The sequence below is a fragment of the Mustela lutreola genome, chromosome 4, assembly GCF_030435805.1.
Source record: "Mustela lutreola isolate mMusLut2 chromosome 4, mMusLut2.pri, whole genome shotgun sequence".
Taxonomy (NCBI): domain Eukaryota; kingdom Metazoa; phylum Chordata; class Mammalia; order Carnivora; family Mustelidae; genus Mustela; species Mustela lutreola.
This window is the reverse complement of record NC_081293.1, coordinates 185,392,600-185,410,725: the sequence shown is the minus strand read 5'-3', so window position 1 is coordinate 185,410,725 and position 18,126 is coordinate 185,392,600. Positions and strand designations below refer to the sequence as shown.

Sequence of the window (18,126 nt, the reverse complement as noted above, 5' to 3'; positions counted from 1 at the left end):
CTGCCTCTCTGTCTACTTGTGATCTCTCTCTCTCTCTCTCTCTCTCTGTCAAATAAATAAATAAATAAATAAATCTTTAAAAATTAAAAAAAAAAAAAAAAAAGAATTCCAAAGCTGGAGATGGTGTGCACAGGTAAATACTTAACAACCAACTCTCCAAAAGGAAAAAAAAACGGACAAACGGGCGTGTATAAGGATACTGTAGACTTTGCTGATAGAGCGTGCATTTACAATACCCAGTTTCTAGATTGTAAGGAAATACCCCACAGTCCTTACTGCAGATTCCATAGTGAATTTTTGCAGAGCCCTTGTATTCACAGTCAAATCATGGCCATGATTCCACCACGACCTGACAAATAGAGTCGCACATCAGGCTGCTAAGTCTCCTTCCAATAAATGTATATATAGGATGAAATGTACCGATTTAGTCACTTTTATACAAATTATGTTCATTGAATTAAGACCTCACTCTCCTTCAGCTCTGGTCATGACAGACTTTAAAGTCTAATGTGCATTATTAATATTTTCTCCTTTACTTTCGGTCTAGAATATAATAAATCAAGCACAGATTTATCCTTCGTGTAAATACTGCCATCATAGTCAATGTCAGGCAACCAAGGGCTATCACAAACCACTGAGCTGAGAAGAGATGGCCAGTCGCTCACCATTATGTAGTATTTCCACGATACAGGTAACAATTGATGTAAAAAACTTGAAGGCATGAATAAGATGTGCTGTCATAATTAGGCAGAGATGTGTTTTGAATATTTATTACCTTTGTTTTTAGTAAAGATATGATTTTTAAATTCATATAATTCTCAATAATGGCTATAGTTAACAACCAGCTCACTAAATTCCTGAAAACCTATTCAGCCTTCGAACGCTGGTATAAGCCGACTCCAACACACCCCTTGCTGAAGCAGACCCAGAGAGACCCCTGTCTACATCTGTTTCTCCACATAGGCAGAATATCAGGAGATGGGCGGTAGGGAAGCGGAATAATAAATACTGGGATCAGGAAATCAGAGATGTTCTTTGTGTCCGTTTGTAAGAAATCCTGGATGTTCAAAGGATGGAGTCTGGGTTCTGGCTGCCCTGGCATGAAGCTTCCAGCTCCTCCATGCCTTTTCAGATCTGACCTATTTTCAAACCAAAAAAAAAAAAAAAAAAAAAAAAAGATTTATTCTCCAGTTGCCAACTTTGGCTACTGGTTGCACAGACCTTGCTCTCTCCGTGCAGACACACCCTCAGTTTTGACAGCATTTCCCGTAACTCTGCAGGTCCAGAAGAATGACGCAGCTGGAGATGATTTTGAAGACAATTAAAGCTAACGAGCTGACCCAGCAAAAGCCGCAAGGAAGGCAGGAAATGGCTCTGGCTGGAGGAGAGTTTTGCCAGATCGCGGGGAAGAGACCAGTTAGGAAGTAAAATGGGAGAGGATCTGCTTTACCCACAAAGATTAGGATTTGCTTAGCCAAACCTTGACCGTAACTGAAATGGAGAGTGTGATTCTGGCGGTGCTGTGGGGACCCAGGCACTTTTCTGTCCTGTTGATAGAAGCGTAAATCTATGATACAGCCTCTACGGAAGTGTTTTTGACAGTGACTCTCGGGGGTTTGGCACGTTCTCGTTGAGCCGGACACTCAGGATATGCATTGCAACACGGTTTCAGTGAATAATGATATCAGGTTAGAAACAAACACAGAGTCTCTTAACAGGTGGGCTGCTAAATGTATAAATGACAGTAAATCCAGGTAGAGGAATACTATACAACCACTAAAAAGGATAGGGCGACTTATCACCTGTTGAACGATCTGAAATAATGCTGTTAATTTAAAAAAAAAGAGGGAGGCGCACCAGATGCTACCATCTGGCTGTTTTAAATAATTATTTATACGTTTAAAGGAGCATAAAACATCTTTGGAAGGATACACAAAGAACCTGGGCACAGTTTGCCACTGAAGAAGTGAATGGACAGAGGCTGAGTGGTGAAAGACTTAACCCTACAGCACATTTTAATTTTATATCATGGATGATCCCTTTTTTAAAATTATTTTTTAATTTTACTTCCCAGATAATTAACACAGCATCAGTTGCAAGCGTACAACATAGTGATTCAACAATTGTGTAATCACTCAAGTGTTCTTAATCCCCTGCGCCTGTTTCACCCATCCCCCACCCTCTCATTTTTCTAACCAAATAAATAATAAAGTGTGTGGCTATTTTTAAAACAGCAAGAGTAGCTACTCTTCGATGGGTCTTAACCACTGTCCTGAGCTCCCTTGAGTTTTGTTTAAGTCACCTTCTAAAGTCACATTCCACAGTCTGCCTGGCCCCACGTGGTCCCAGCATGGGGAGCTGTTCCTGTCCTGCACCCACGTGGTCCCTCAGGTGAGCCAACCACAGTGTCCACCCCAACGGGCCTCTCTTCTCCCTGACTCCCACCAGTGCTTCCTGATGGCCACGTCCAGCCAGAAGCCAGGGGGCAGGGAGCCGTTGGTTGCAGTCTAAGCAGGTCAGCCCCCTGGGCCCCGAGCTGGGAGCAGGCTCAGGAAGAGGCCTGGAGGGGCCTGGCCTCTCCAAGAGTTCGCACTTTGGTGACCTGAGAACAGGGACAAGCAGGGACTAAAACCTGGGTTCTAGTTTCAAATCTTTTTTTTTTTTTTTTTTTTTTTTTTTTTTAAGATTTTCTCTCTTTCCTTCTTTGTGAGCGATCAGTGGGAGGGGCAAAGGGAGAGGGAGACTCAGACTCTCCCCTGAGCAGGGCGCTCATCACAGCCCAATGCCAGGACGACCATGACATGAGCAAAAGACAGATGCTTAACTGACTCAGCCACCCAAGTGCCCCTAGTGACCTTCAGTCACCCTCCAGGGTCCTAATGGTCTCATTTGTAAAACGAGGGGGAAAGTGGGCCCCTACCATGGCCTTGGTCACACACTTAGCCTGACTTCTCAGCCCCACGTGCAGGGTCTCAGGGCCCAGTAGGCAATGATGTGCGTTTCACTCATGTTCCACGTTCCCCCACAGAATAACGGAAGCCTCAGGACTCTCCATTCAGACCGCCTTCACAGACAGGAACCGGAAGTTTCTACCCAGAAAAGCGACCCATGGTCCTTCAGGATCCAGTGGAAAGTTGCCTTCTCTCAAAGTAGCGTTTCTTCGTTCAAAATGTCAACCCACAGGCCCCACCCCCGGAGCCAGAGGGTCTAGGGTAGGAGGCCAAGAGAGGTGTTCCTTGTAGCACACTTGGAAACCCACGGTCTTCAGGAACAGTGCTGCATCATCGAGTAGGAATTGCCAAGTTCATTTCCCTTTCAGTGAAAACAAGCTATTATTCTGTAATGGTTATTTTTTCAAAACAACAATAAGAGCTTGGGGACAACCAATCCACTTAATGCTTTGCAGCATGGATGTGCGCGCTAAATAGTAAAATTACATTTCAAAACATGATCAAACATCAGCCTAATCAGCCAGGTGTTAGACGCTCAATCACAAGCCTCAAAACACATCATCAAGGATCAGTAAGCAGGTGTTTTAAGTGAAGATTGAGATAAACAGTTGCCTTTGTGAGTATTTAGGAGGTTTTGCAACATTAAAATGGAGCACCTCGCACTCCAGCCGGCAGACGTCAGAAGCTTTGCGGCTGAATAAAACCCAGGCAATAATTAGCCTTGGAGATTTTCACTGGATTGCAATCAAAAGTTCTGAGTCTTACTGAGGAAATCTGTGTCCTTCCTTTATTTCCACTGTCTGTAAGGTGTCGCCCTTGTGGGTGGAGACGCTTTTAACAATCACGAGGACACATTTTGCTTTGTTGGGACTAAAGATTTTGATCCCGTTCAGAGAGTGTGTAGATCACACACACACACACACACACACACACACACACACACACGCACACTCAGTGACATGGACCCATCCCACCTGTTTCTCCAATGTGGCAAGTTTAGGCCAGGGAGGGCGGAAGAAACAGCAAAGTTTCCCTCTAGAAGTTCATTTGTGTTTTCACACACATTCCATATGGCTTCCCAGTGGCCCCACTATGCTAGTCCAGCATAGTCTCCCGAAAATCACTGGGGACAATTTCAAGTGACTCACCAGCCTCGGCTGAAGCACCATTTTAAAAACCATTATTAATAAGACCAGCTTATCACGTAACCATAGTAGTTTGTCCTGGGTTTTTTTGTTTTTTTATTTTTTATTTTTTAGGAAATGCCAAGCAGGGGGTGCAGTCGTTAAGTGTCTGCCTTCAGCTCAGGTCATGATCCCAGGGTCCTGGGATCGAGTCCCGCATCAGGCTCCCTGCTCAGTGGGGAGTCTGTTTCTCCCTCTCCCTCTGCCTGTCATTCTGCCTACTTGTGCGCTCTTTCTCTCTCTCTCTCGCTCTCTCTCTGTCAGATAAGTAAATAAAATCTTGAGGGGGGAAAAAAAAAAAAGGAAATGCCAAGCAGCAGTGCCTGCTTAAAAACAGGGACAAACTACTATTCTTTTCTGGTAAAAGTAAACTTCATCTATGCACTGCCTCAACAGGAACACAGTTGTGTTGTTTTGTAATGGTCTTTACTAGGCCATATATATTTTTAAAGATTTTATTTATTTGAGAGCGAGAGAGGGGAAAAAGAGAGAAGCAGGCTCCCTGCCGAGCAGAGACTTGATCCCAGGACCCTGAGATCATGACCTGAGCCAAAGGCAAACACTTAGCCCACCGAGCCACCCAGGCATCCCGGAGAGAATTGCTTAAGCTTCGTTTTTCTATTTCTTTTCTCTCTTCCCAGGCCTTGAATTCCCACCAAAATAAGAGTTTCAGTTCTTACCATTTTACCTCCTACAGTTGAAGGAGCCGTAGATCCATGTTGGGCCGTCCAGCACACCAACTTAACCGAGTCGCCATCATCCTCACCCGTCCGCAGAGATAAAAGTGAGACATCACAACGTTTCACTGTCGATCCCAGCCATCAACGCATTGCTCTGAAACAAAATCGAGTTTTGTCAGGGGTTTTGAGACTGTGGATTCAGAGTCTGAAGGAGCCCAAAGAACTTCATTCTTCCCTCCCACCAGTTCCCAAAACCCGCCGGTAATTGCCGACCACATTAGGGCTGGTCTTTCATATCTTCGTCCTCTTCTGAGCTGTCGGATTCAGCGGGGTGCTGGTTAGTGGACAGCTGGGGCTTCTGTGACTCAGGACATCCGATCCTGAGCTGTGAGTCTATTTGCAAAGATAAAGAGTTTCCTCTCTAAACCAGGGAGTCTGACTATCTTTGGGCTTTTCTGGCGCCCCTTTGTCCTGTGATCTGTACTCTCTTTGGTGATGTGTACTCTGTCATCTCTCCTCTCCCAATGGTGCCAGCCCGGGGCGTATTAACCTCCACTTACCCAGAGGGAAGAGGAGCTCATTGGCCCTGGCAGCCTCCTGAGCCAGCAGGGGGGGTTATAACTTTAAGCTGGCCTGGAAATTCCCTCAGAAGTCCTGAGGGAATCACACAAATGATTCAGACCACTTCAATCATGGTTTTTCCTCTTCTCTGTCCTTCAATAAACCTCTGGCCTCCTATTTCATGGAGCAACCAGAAATCATTGACTGGAAGTCCCATTGATTCCTTGCCTGTCTCCTCCCATCTAAGAACTGCCCTCTCCTGTCCCTCCTGTCTGCTCCTTTCCGCCCCCCCCCAGACCCTTTCCCCACCAAGGCTTTGAACCCCAACTCCATCAACTGCTCTCCTTGTCTTCAGCTCCTGATCTCAGGGTCCTGAGTCCTCTGTTGAAGCCCTGGCCCATCGCCATTTGTACATAACAAAACAGTAAATTGGAGGTTGGGACCGGAGCGCCGAGATAGAATAAAGATTATATTCCAAGGTCTGCACTAGACCCGATGCAAAATCTCAAAGCGAGATAAGCAAGAACCGGTGTTTTGACTTTGAAATTCCCTCACTCACATGGAGGATAAAAAGAGTCAGAGGAGGGGGAATTGCAAGGATTTTAGAGCAGGGCCGGTAGAAAGCTATGGTTCTCATCCCTCAAGGAGAGAAGGATGAAGGGCATGTCTGCCTTCTCCTCAAGCCCAGTGAGAGAGCTTTAATAGAACCCCTTGGAGAAATTAATGGGTGTCCCCTGGAGCTGGGGGACTGGAGGGACTGGGGTCTAGCTTATGCCTGAGAGAGTCAAACCAGGACCATGTCAGCAGGCAGAAGCCCGGATCTAAGGAGGAAGTTTGCTCCTGGAGACCAAACAGACAAATCCGGCTCAGGAAAACTCGGCCTGGGAAAAGAGGGCCCTAGAAGTAAGAGGCAGAGCAGTAGTGGGGTGGGTAGAGGGGGTTTGAGAGTGAACCAAGTGGACAAGACCAGCAAAAGTGTTGCCACTGGAAGGTCCTACCAGGTGAGATTTCAAAAACAAAATCCCATGGAAATGCCCAGTGTCCATGATGTACTCAGAAGAGACAGACAGGGCAAAGCCGTCTCACCTCTCGTCCTCCTGGCTCTGGCCCTGATGCCCTCGTTAGCAGTTGGTTATCAGCTTGGAGCAGACGTTCTAAATGAACTAACATGACTTGGAACCTTCTTTTACATAAGAGGAACCAGAGAAATGACCAGTGCCTGAAATAGATTTAAAGGGGCAGGGGAAGGGGCACGTGAGTGGTTTAGTTGGTTAAGTGGCTAACTCTTGATCTCAGGTTCCTGAGTTCAAGCCCCACGTTGGGCTCCACAGTGAGCACGGAGCCTACTTTAAAAAAAAAAAAAAAGAGGACAGTGGAAGACAAAAATAAGACTGCTTCAGGAAAACTCAGCCCGCAGGCTGATATTCCACACATACAGACAGATAGACTCCTTAGAAGAGAAAGCACAAACCTCCCCTTGACTCTACAACAACTTTTAGCTTTGCACATCTTTTCCCTCCCCCACTCCTGAGGTTATTCAAGGAAAGTTGCTCTCCCCCCGCCTCATGCATCACGTCCACAGCCAACCTGCTTCTGCCTTTTTATTACTGCTCAGAGACATCTCTTGGATAAGGTCACCATTCATATCTTTTTATTTTTTTCTTATTTTCTCAAAATAAACTTTTCTTACTGTAAAAGCAAATATACATATTGCAGAAAAATCAGAAACCTTAAGTACCTAAAATGATCATTAAAATAAAATCAGGGCGCCTGGGTGGCTCAGTCAGTTAAGCGTCTGCCTTTGGCTCAGGTTATGATCCCAGGGTCCTGGGATCAAGTCCCACATCGGGCTCTGCTCAGCAGGGAGCCTGCTTCTCTCTCTGCCTCTGCTTGCCTTTCCCCATGCTTGTGCTCATTCGTGCTCTCTTTCTCAAATAAAATCTTAAAAAATTAAAAAAAAATGTTTTAAGTAAATAAAATCCATAAACCCATCCATACCAGCTCAACCACTGTTAATGGGTTGATGCAGATCCTAGACTACTCTGTGCATACAGATATTGTGTAGATACACACACACACAAACGGAGTTATTTCAAGTGTTTCATGATAGCCATGATGATTTAAATGAGCTTGAATGCAAACATAGACATACATGCTACTTAAAACATGTGTATGTACATGCACAAATTTGAGATGTATTTTTTAAGTATTTAGCAGGTTCAAATAGAAGTCTTACACACAAGCAAAAACAGGATTATGGGAGATGCAAACAATTTACATAGGTACATTCCTTACCCCGAAATATCTTTTTACATAGTGAGCTTGTAAAATAGGAGAGTCTACAGCTGCGTTTCCTTCACTTGGTCTCTTGTTCTTCTATCTTCGTGTGTCTTATGTAAATCAAAACTGTCCTATTCTTTCTGCTGCTTCTGTGTTTTCCAAAGATTTATGAAGACGTTGGCTTTTATTAAAGCAAGGACTCTGGGACAAGTTGGCACTTCCATTTACATCAGAAAACAGTGGGAGGTAATGGATGTGTTTTTAATGCTTTATCCAATAGTAAGACATCATTTCATTTATTTTTCTTTTTTGTCATTTTTTAAAAATTTTATTTATTTATTTGACAGAGAGAGATCACAAGTAGGCAGAGAGGCAAGCAGAGAGAGTGGGGGAAGCAGGCTCCCCGCTGAGCAGAGAGCCTGATGCAGGGCTCGATCCCAGGACCCTGAGATCATGACCTGAGCCAAAGGCAGAGGCTTAACCCACTGAGCCACCCAGGTGCCCGTTATTTTTCAATTATATGTAATGTGATGTTAAGATAGGAAAAGACAATGGTGGAAATTCTGAGCAGATGATTTTTTTTTAAAGCTGTACTTTTGTTTTTTTTTAAGTACACTCTGTCGCCCAGTGTGGAGCTCAAAGTCATGACCCCAAGATCAAGAGCTGCATGCTCTACTGACTGAGACAGCCAGGTGTTTCATGGGCAGATGGTTCTGACATAGGAAATATCTTTTACACATATAATCATGTGAGGTCCACTTCTGCCAATATGTAATTTATACTAGTATTTATTCAAGTATTTATACACACATACCACTTTGTTGTTTTGATACATTCCACTATGTTAAAAAATAAACACTAAAGATTTAAAAATCCCACTCCGTGGAAAAGACAACATTGAAGAATGTTGTGTAAGACTTTCAGACCTATTCCTAAACAAATATAGCTCTGTAAACCTCCCTTCTTTTTAGAGAGAGAGAGAGTGGGTACACACATGTGAGTGAGTGGGAGGGCAGGCAAAAGAAGAGGGAGAGGGAGAGAATCTCAAGCAGACTCCGTGCTGAGCCTGGAACCTGATGTAGGGCTCGATCTCACTACCCTGGGATCATGACCTGAGCTGAAATCAAGAGTTGGACGCTCAACGGACTGAGCCACCCAGGCACCCCACCATAACCCATTTTATTTTGTTATTTTTACAAAATGAGAGATCATGCAGACTGTCCTACAATTTGCTTCTTTTACTTAACCTGCCATGAACATTTTTTCAAATCTAGACATCCAGACTGACCTCATGCCTTTTACCAATTGCGTATTGTTCTGCTGGATGTTATGGCCCATGATTTATTTAAGCACGTCCTTGTGGAGAAACATTTATTTCAGAGAATTTATTATCACGGAAGGTGCAGCTCTGCCCACCAAGTACCTTTATCTCCAAACAGTTGTCTAATCATTTAGGTAGGCTCAGGAGTCAGAGGTGAACTTGCTTGATCAAAAAAAAAAAAAGCACATTCAAAAAAAAGCACATTCAAATTTCAATTTGAATAGAATACTCTAGAAAGAATGCACTTATACTCTAGAAAGACTGCATCACTTTACTCTCCCTTGAGCTCTTCAAAAATGAGTATTATTGATCTTTCTTTTTGCCAAGCTGATAGGTATAAATGAACATATTGTTTCCATTAGTATTTTTTTTCATAGTCAATTCATCCTTGATTGGCTGTCTTGTTTCTCCCAGGAATTGCTGATTCTGGTCTTTTTCCATCTTTCTGCTGGGCTATTTGTCTTTTCTAGCAATTTATAAAATCTCTTTGGCTAATAGAGATATTAAATTTATCGTACTGATTGCCAACAATTTTTCTGAGTTCTTCTCTTGGCCATTGTCTGAGGGACTCCCTGCTATGAGAAATGTAAATTTTTCTACAATCGAGTATACCCACCTTTTCCTCATGGTTTCTGGTTTTAATATCATGTTGCACAGGGTCTCACTACTCTACTCTTCTAAGAATAGTCACCCATTTTTTTCTTCTAGTATTTCTAGAATTTTGCTTCTACACTTGTTACTTCATAGAGGATATGTTTGGGTATAAGCAGTACAATCAGAATCCAACAGTATCATCCTCTGCATATTTTGACATCCTTTTTCACTTATTGCATTGTGACTGTATTTCCATGTGCACGGATTTATTCTGTAATATTATTCTATACCGGTTCCGTAACTTATTTAATTTTATTTAATTGGATAATTATGGTGTTTGCAATTATTTAAAACAGCTGGGTGATAAACATGCCAGATGCTAAGTCCTTATCCATCACCTAACAAGCTCCTCAGTATTTCAACTCTTTAGATCTTAAGCTTTGCCCTGCCTTTGTACCACAATGAACTGTACCTCCACCCAGCCTATTGCTCAAACCAAAATCTTAGAAGTGACTTTTGTATCCTCACTTTCTCTTCACCTTCAAACTCAATCCATCAGAAAAATCCCACCAGCGCTATCTAATTGTCCGCCTGTTCCCTGTTCTCCTCACCTGGATGATTACGACAGCCCCTCTGTTCTCACTCTTGCCCATTGCAATCCAGTCTCTAGACAGCAGCCATAGCATCCTTTTAGAATGGAAATCGGATCAAGCCCCTTCCCTGCTAAATCTCTCTAATGACTTCCCATTGCTTCAGAAAGTAACATATGAACCCCTGACCAAGCCCTGGAAGGCCTCTGTCCTCTGTCCCTGCCAGGCTGCCTCTCTGACTCAGGTCCTACCATCCACCCCCAAACACTAAGTTTTCTGGGTTTTTTTTGTTGTTTTGTTTTGTTTTGTTTTGTTTTGTTTTTAGGTAGGCTCCACACCCAGCTTGCAGCCCAGCTCAGGGTTTGAATTCATAACCCTGAGATCAAAACCTAAGATCAAGAGTCAGACGCTTAACTGACAGCCACCCAAACTATCCCCCACTTCTGCTCTTTAAATGGACCAGACTTGTTCCTGATTTAAGGCAGGGCTTCTTACCCTCAGCACTAGTGATATGTGGAACCAGATAATTCTTTGTTGCAGGGACTGTCCTGCACATGGCAGGGTGTTTGCTAGCATCCCTGGCCTCTACCCCGCTAGATGTCTGTAGCACTCCCCATCCCTCCTGATTTGTGGTGACCAAAAATGTCTCCAGATACTGCCAAGTGTCCCCTGGAGGGTACAATTACCCCCAGTTGAGAATCCCTGTCTTAGGGCCTTTACATAAGCTGTTCCCTCTATTGGAACAGTCTGCCCCCTGGATCTTTATGCAAATGCTTCTTCTCATTCAGGACTCCAGTCAGATGTCACCTCCTCAGAAAGGCCTTTCCTGTCCATCCAATCTGAATGCCCTCCCACCCATCAACAGGTGCCCCTGTAGTCCCTCTGTTTTGTTTTTTAATTGCTCTTACCACTGAAAAAGCCTCGTCCAGGTTTGGGTATCTCTGCTTGTCTCCCCTACTAGACTGTAAGCCTCAGGCCAAGAGCAGGCCCTTGTGTGAGTAAGCAGATGTTCAGGGGATATTTGTTGATTGAAAAAAAATAATAAATTCCCGGGGCGCCTGGGTGGCTCAGTGGGTTAAGCCTCTGCCTTCGGCTCAGATCATGATCTCAGGGTCCTGGGATCGAGCCCCGCATCAGGCTCTCTGCTCAGCGGGAAGCCTGCTTCCTCCTCTCTCTCTGCCTGCCTCTCTGCCTGCTTGTCATCTCTCTCTGTAAAATAAATAAATAAAATCTTTAAAAAAAAAAAATAAATTCCCAAAAGTGGACACCAAAGTTCTCTTTGTTGCTAAATCCAGTAGGTACTTTCAAGTTCATCTATGATTTCTTTCCAACATTGGACATTCCCAATGACCTGTTCTTTTTTTTTTTTTTTTTTAAGATTTTATTTATTTATTTGACAGAGAGAGGCATCACAAGTAGGCAGAAAGGCAGGCAGAGAGAGAGGGAGAAGCAGACTCCCTGCTGAGCAGAGAGCCTGACACAGGGCTTGATCCCAGGACCCTGGGATCATGACCTGAGCCAAAGGCAGAGGCCTAACCCACTGACCACCCAGGCGCCCCTGATGACCTGTTCTTTAACTCATCACTTCCCTTGGCTTCCATGAACCTGTGCTGCCCTAACTGACCCTCATCTCTTGGACTCTTCTTTCTAATTTCCATCAAGGGTTCCTCTTCCTGAGCACATCCCCGAGACACTGCTGATCAGGGAGATCCATCCTGGGGCACCTTCTCATCTACCTACTTATCATCTAGCAAGGAGACCTCAGCACTCCTGTGCACATCTCATCAATTACCATCTATTTAACCATGACTTCCAAATTCCTACCTCTACCCTATGTGCATGAGGCCACTGGAACATCCCACAGGCCCTTCAATATTTCCCAGCCAAAGGCAGCACTTCTACCAACCCCAAGCCCCCCAGCTCAACAATTTCCACTGTTGGACACAGCTTAGCCAGCTGCTCCTGAAGCTCTAGTTCCTACGGTGGAATTATTCTGCTGGATTGCTGCCAGGCCCTTGAACAGCCTCCAGACCATCGGCCCTGCTCCCAGGCAACACATGCTCCTTGCTTTGCTGCTCGAAACTCTCAATGGCTTCCGATTGACCTAAGCCCCAAGCCTAAGATACAATTCCTCCCCATACCTTTCTCTCTTTTTTTTTTTTTTAAGATTTTTATTTATTTGAGAGAGAGAGAGTGAGAGTGAGTGAGAGATAGAAAACATGAGCAGGGGGAAGGGGCAGAGACAGAGGGAGAAGCACACTCCCTGTTGAGCAGGGAGCCAGACATGGGGACTCCATCCCAGGAGCCCAGGATCATGACCTAAACCCAAGGCAGATGCTTAACCAACTGAGCCACCCAGGTGCCCCCTTCCCATTCAAGAACCTCTGTAAACTGGCTGTTCCATCACCCCAACCACTTAAACCATCCTCTCCCGTCACCTCTGGGACTACAGAAGTGCTTATTCCTAAATCAGAAACATTTGCCTCTACCCCTCTGTGCCAGGATCCATATGATATTCATAAAATCAATGGGCAATTTCCATTCTCCCTTTTCTTGAGTCATTATGTGTTTGGTCTGGGCATCATGAGCCTTTGAACCTCCTTTAAAAATAGACCTGAATACTCTTTCCTCCGTTGCTAGTCCCCAAATGGTCTTTGCTTCAAATGACCTCAAGACACCTCTTTGAAATCACCTGTGGGGTTTCTATATCCTATCTATCTTACTTCCCAAACCCTAATCCTAGTTTTTAATGTCACTCTCTCTGCTCTGTACAGCAAGAGACATCCTAACAATTTCTGTGAGGGTCTGGGTTAATGAACTTGCATCATCCAGCTAAGAATCTAGCCCAAGATTTACACGTTGCTGCCACTGTACACTTGGTAACACTGAGCAAGCATTTTGTCAGCTCTCCAATTGTATAAAAGAAATTCAGAGATAACATAATCGATTACTGAGAACTAATGAGAAAGCAACATGGTATAAATAAAATGCGGATTAAGAAGTGACATATTAAGACCAGCATGCAAAACCAATAGCAAACTGCTATCTGTTCAGAGCTGTCATGTTCATCCTCTCAATCTGTCCCTGTCCTGTTGGCTCTTGGGCTTCAACTTGACATTCTGTGTGAATGAATTCCAGGTTGGGCCTCTTTAAAGGAAGAAGGACCCACCGCTGTCAGGCTACCCAACTTCCCCATCAGGCCAACCCGAGACACATCACCAAAGGATCATATTCCTCTCACCTTACCCTAATTATTACTATCAAGGTGTGCAAAGGGATCCTGGGACCCAAAAAGGACCACAGGCTCTTGCCTGTGGTCTGTTCTGTTCTTCCCAGCTGTGTAGGTACAGGAGAAGAGCGGTAACACGTGACAGTACCCAGACCATGTCTGCGCCAGGCCATCTCCTGGGGGAGGGAGCAGGGAATCTACCTTGTAGGATAGTGACAACTGGTACTCACTGGGAACACACTGGCAGGGGGGAGCTTTCCCCTCCTCCACAGGGAACCATAGGAGCCCACATGATGTGACCCGAATTGCAATTTTGAGAACACATAGCCAAACACATAGCCACTCATCTGGGTTGGGTGACATGGGACTCTCTTGGTGTTAAGAGCCCATCATGCCCAATTTCTCAAGGCTGTGCCACAGAGAGGCATTGAGAGACCAGAGTGAGTCTGAGAGTGACCTTGGAAGCCAGAGAGAAATAGGTTCCCAAAGCTGGGGAAGGAGTCTCCTAATGATTGCCAACAACAAAATGTCTTCATGTTGCAATATATTAAAATAAGCCATCTAGTCCTAGCACTCGAGCCCACGCTCCACGCAAAAGGGAAGTCCCTAGAGACAGCTGTGGCCTATGTAAGGAAGAGAAAGAAACACCTGGCTCCTGGCCCTCCTGGCTCCCGGCCCCAGTTATACTTGATCAGTCAGGGAACTTTTTTTTTTTTTTTAAAGATTTTATTTATCTATTTGACAGACAAAGATCACAAGCAGGCAGAGAGGCAGGCAGGGAGAAAGAGAGAGGGAAGCAAGCTCCCCGCTGAGCAGAGAGCCCGACATGGGACTCGATCCCAGGACCCCGAGACCATGACCTGAGCCGAAGGCAGCGGCTTAATCCACTGAGCCACCCAGGCGCCCGGTCAGGGAACTTTTAAAATTCCTTTTAAAATCAGAAAAAAAAAGTGAGTGTAATCCAATCTGGACTGCACTCACCTTTATATACCACTGCAATCATAAAATATCGACTTTCCTATTTTTTTAGGCAGAGGGAGGCACCTGCCAGGCCGAACAGTTTCAAAGGATCCTGGAAGTCATCGTGCAGACCTGAGCAGAAGGGATACCCAACAAGCAGCCACACAAAATGCCCGGTTCCTATCCTGCCCTTGCACCTGCTGACTGAGGGAGGAACCTGCAAATCCTCTCTGCGTCTCTCTCCCTAGAGCCCCAGAGCAAGTCCTGAGTAGTTGTTCTGCTCAGGGGCATGCGGGCCCTGCCCTCAACTGAGAACCGAAGTCAGGATCGGAACGATGATGGTGATACCAGTGGCGCCCATTACCATGCGTCTGTAGGCATCAGCTTCACGGCTACAGGCTTCCCAGGCTTGCTCGCATTTCCTCACCACTGCAGCCTTGGAAGGCAAATAATATTCCCGACATTTTATAGATCAAGAAGCCACAACCTGAAGAACCTAAGTAACAAGTCCTGGCCACAGGCTCTGCCTTGACCTTGCCAGGAGGATGACATCCACGTTATAGTCGCCATTAATGATGGCCCCAGGAGTTACGTGATGGGCCGGCACCGGCCAAGCTCACCCGTGTGCTTTGAATCTTCACTCCACTGCCTCTAGAATTAGAGTTTTCCCAAGCCAAAAGCACACCCCAGACCAAACAAGGAGAGAGAACAAGAGACACAACAGGGGTCCTAAAGCCCAAATTGCCCTACACCTACAAGCCCAAGATTTCTCTCCAGCACCGCACACCACAGGACTTCACAGAACCAAAGGGCTCCTTATGGCCCAGGCCCCAGGGTTTGCTAATCTTGAGGGTGAAGGTGCTGTGTCCACAGCTGCTCCAGGGTAGACGGGGTAGGAAGCTGGCACCCTCCACCCCACGTGCCAGACTATCCTCACCCCTGGTTTTCCCACCTCATGGCTGTCGCTCTCTGGCATGTCTTTGCCAGTTTCTTCCAGATGTTTCCAACCCCCCCTTGAAAGCATGTCTGATGAGGGAGATCAAAGTAACGGCTCATTCTTGTCTATGTATTTCCCATAAACCATCTCAAATCTCACAGGGACGAAGGGGAGTCTCAATACCCTGACAGAAATTGTGCAGTACTCTGTTATTCAACACATGGTGCCCAGACCAGCAGCAACGGCACTGCCTGGGAGCTTGCTAGAAATGCAGAACCTGGGCCTCACAGATGCTCTGATGACTGTTGCACACTTCAAGTTTGACAAGCATGAGCGGAGCGCAAGAGATGAGGTCACTGCCAAATTTTGGCTCTCTACTGACTCACTGGGCACTTTAAACGATTCTGACACACGCATTCCATGCCAGAGGCTCTTCCATGACTCCAGGGGAGGACAGCCTGTGCACTGAGGAGATTTTAAAAATCCCAAAGTGATTCTAATACCCAGCCAAGTTGGCGAATGTCTTGAGTACATGATGGCGGTGTGGCAGAAGAGTTTGGCAAGGAGGCCCGGCAGGTGAGGAAAGCAGAGTGAGCAGACCTGGGGAGGCAGGTGTGCGCATGCGTGTCCACGCATTAGGGAGAAGGCCTGTCTGAAGAGAGTGGAGGTCTTGTCTGGGGGGTGGGTGGGGACAGGGGCACTTTTGGAGAGCAGGTTAGGGTCATGGAATGCATCGTTGAGGTAGTAAAAAATGGGGGACTGGCAGGAATGAAAGCCTCTCAGCAACGCTGGCTCTGCCTACAGATTTGCCCAACAGGCTGGGTAGGAAGGAGCCTAGAGTCAGGGAGACCAGCTGTCCATGGGAACCCAAGAGACCTGAGGAGACTGGAGAGGCACGAGGACAATGAGAAGCAGCAAAGACAACAGATGTGTTGTATTTATTTGCCAGGGCTGGTGTAAAGGCACCTGAAACTGGAGGACACAGACAATTAAAGTTCATGGTCTCCCAGTTCTGGAGACTAGGAGTCTGAGAGCAAGGGGTCTGTGGGGCTGGTGTCTTCTGAGCTGTGAGGGAGAATCTGTCCCCTACCTGATGGTTTAGCTAACAGTCTTTGGGGTTCCTTGATGTATGGCAGCATCACCCTGATCCCTACCTTCATGCTTTCATGGCATTCTCCCTGCATATGTGTCTGTGTCCAAACCTGCCCCTTTAGAAGGTCCTCGCACTAAGGTCCACCCTAATGATCTCATTTTACCTTCAACAAACCCTATCTGCAAATACAGTCACAGGGTACTGGGGTTTAGGGCTTGACGTGTGAATTTGGGGTTGGGGTGTACATATTCGATCCATAAGACACACCAAAGGGGGAAATAAATCTCTAAGAGATCAGTTTTTCTTCCTCACACTCTAAACGCCTGAAGTCAGCTGGGTGAGATCTCCACTCCTATCTTCTGAGGTTGATGATGGTTGCAGTTTACTGGAGGCAGAAGCAGTTAAATGTGAGATGAAAGAGGACTTTCCTTGGCAAGGAATGCTGGCCGAAATATGATTTTTACATCCAGTTTTTCTTATATCATAGCATGACAGTGGGTTTAATGTATCAGTTTGTAGAGTTGGAATTTATAGGCCATGGTATAATACTAAAAAAGCAAATGTCATCTTTTGTGCATAGAAATAACTGTCAGAAGTCAAATTCTCACTCTTCATAGAACACATGATACTTGATGTGGAAAACTCAAAAGACTCCACCCCCAAACTATTAGAACTTACACAGCAACTCAGTAATATGGCAGGATATAAAAATCAATGCACAGAAGTCAGGTGCATTTCTATACACTAACAATGAGACAGAAAGAAATTAAGGAATCGATCCCATTTACAATTGCACCAAAAGCCATACGATACCTAGGAATAAACCTAACCAAAGAGGAAAAGGATCTATACTCAAAAAACTATTGAACACTTATGAAAGAAATCAAGGAAGTCACAAAGAAATGGAGAAATGGTCCATGCTGATGGATTGGAAGAACAAATATTGTTAAAATGCCTATGCTACCCAGAGCAGTCAACACATTCAATGCAATCCCTATCAAAATACCATTAACACTTTTCACAGAGCTGGAACAAAAAATCTTAAAATTTGTAAGGAACCAGAAAAGACACTGAATAGTCAGAGGAATGTTGAAAAAGAAAACCAAAGCTGGTAGCATCCCATGCCAGACTTCAAGTTCTATTAGAAAGTTATAATCATCAAGACAGTATGGTACTGGCACAAAACAGACACACAGATCAATAGAACAGAACAGAGACCCCAGAAATGGACCCTCAATGCAATGGTCAACTAATCTTCAACAAAGCAGGAAAGAATGTCCTATGGAAAAAAGACAGTCTTTTCAACAAATGGTGCTGGGAAAATTGGACAGCCACATGCAGAAGAATGAAACTGGACCATTTTCTTACACAATGCACTAAAATAAACTCTAAAGGATGACCTAAATGTGAGACAGGAATCCATCAAAATCCTTGAGGAGAACACAGGCAGCAACCTCTTCAACCTTGGCCACAGCAATTTCTTGCTTTGTGTCTCCAAAGGCAAGAGAAACAAAAGCAAAAATGAACTATTGGAACTTAATCAAGATAAAAAGCTTCTGCAGACCAAAGGAAGCAGTCAACAAAACTAAAAGGCAGGCTACAGAATGGGAGTTCTATAAGTTCTATAAAGAACTTATCAAACCCAACACCCAAAAAACAAATAATTCAGTCAAGAAATGAGCAGGAGACATGAACAGATACTTCTCCAAAGAAGACATATAAATGGCCAAAAGACACATGAAAAAA

The 18,126-nt window shown here is 45.0% G+C and overlaps 1 long non-coding RNA gene across 1 annotated transcript; it reads right to left on the bottom strand.

Annotated features, from left to right (window-relative positions):
- Positions 1–754: 754 nt before the first annotated feature.
- Positions 755–5,319, bottom strand: LOC131830445 (uncharacterized). Its single transcript, XR_009353170.1, has 3 exons — positions 5,089–5,319; positions 4,816–4,969; positions 755–1,139 (listed from the first exon to the last, which is right to left on the bottom strand). It is a non-coding gene; the product is annotated as an uncharacterized LOC131830445 (long non-coding RNA).
- Between the last annotated feature and the right edge of the window lie 12,807 nt (positions 5,320–18,126).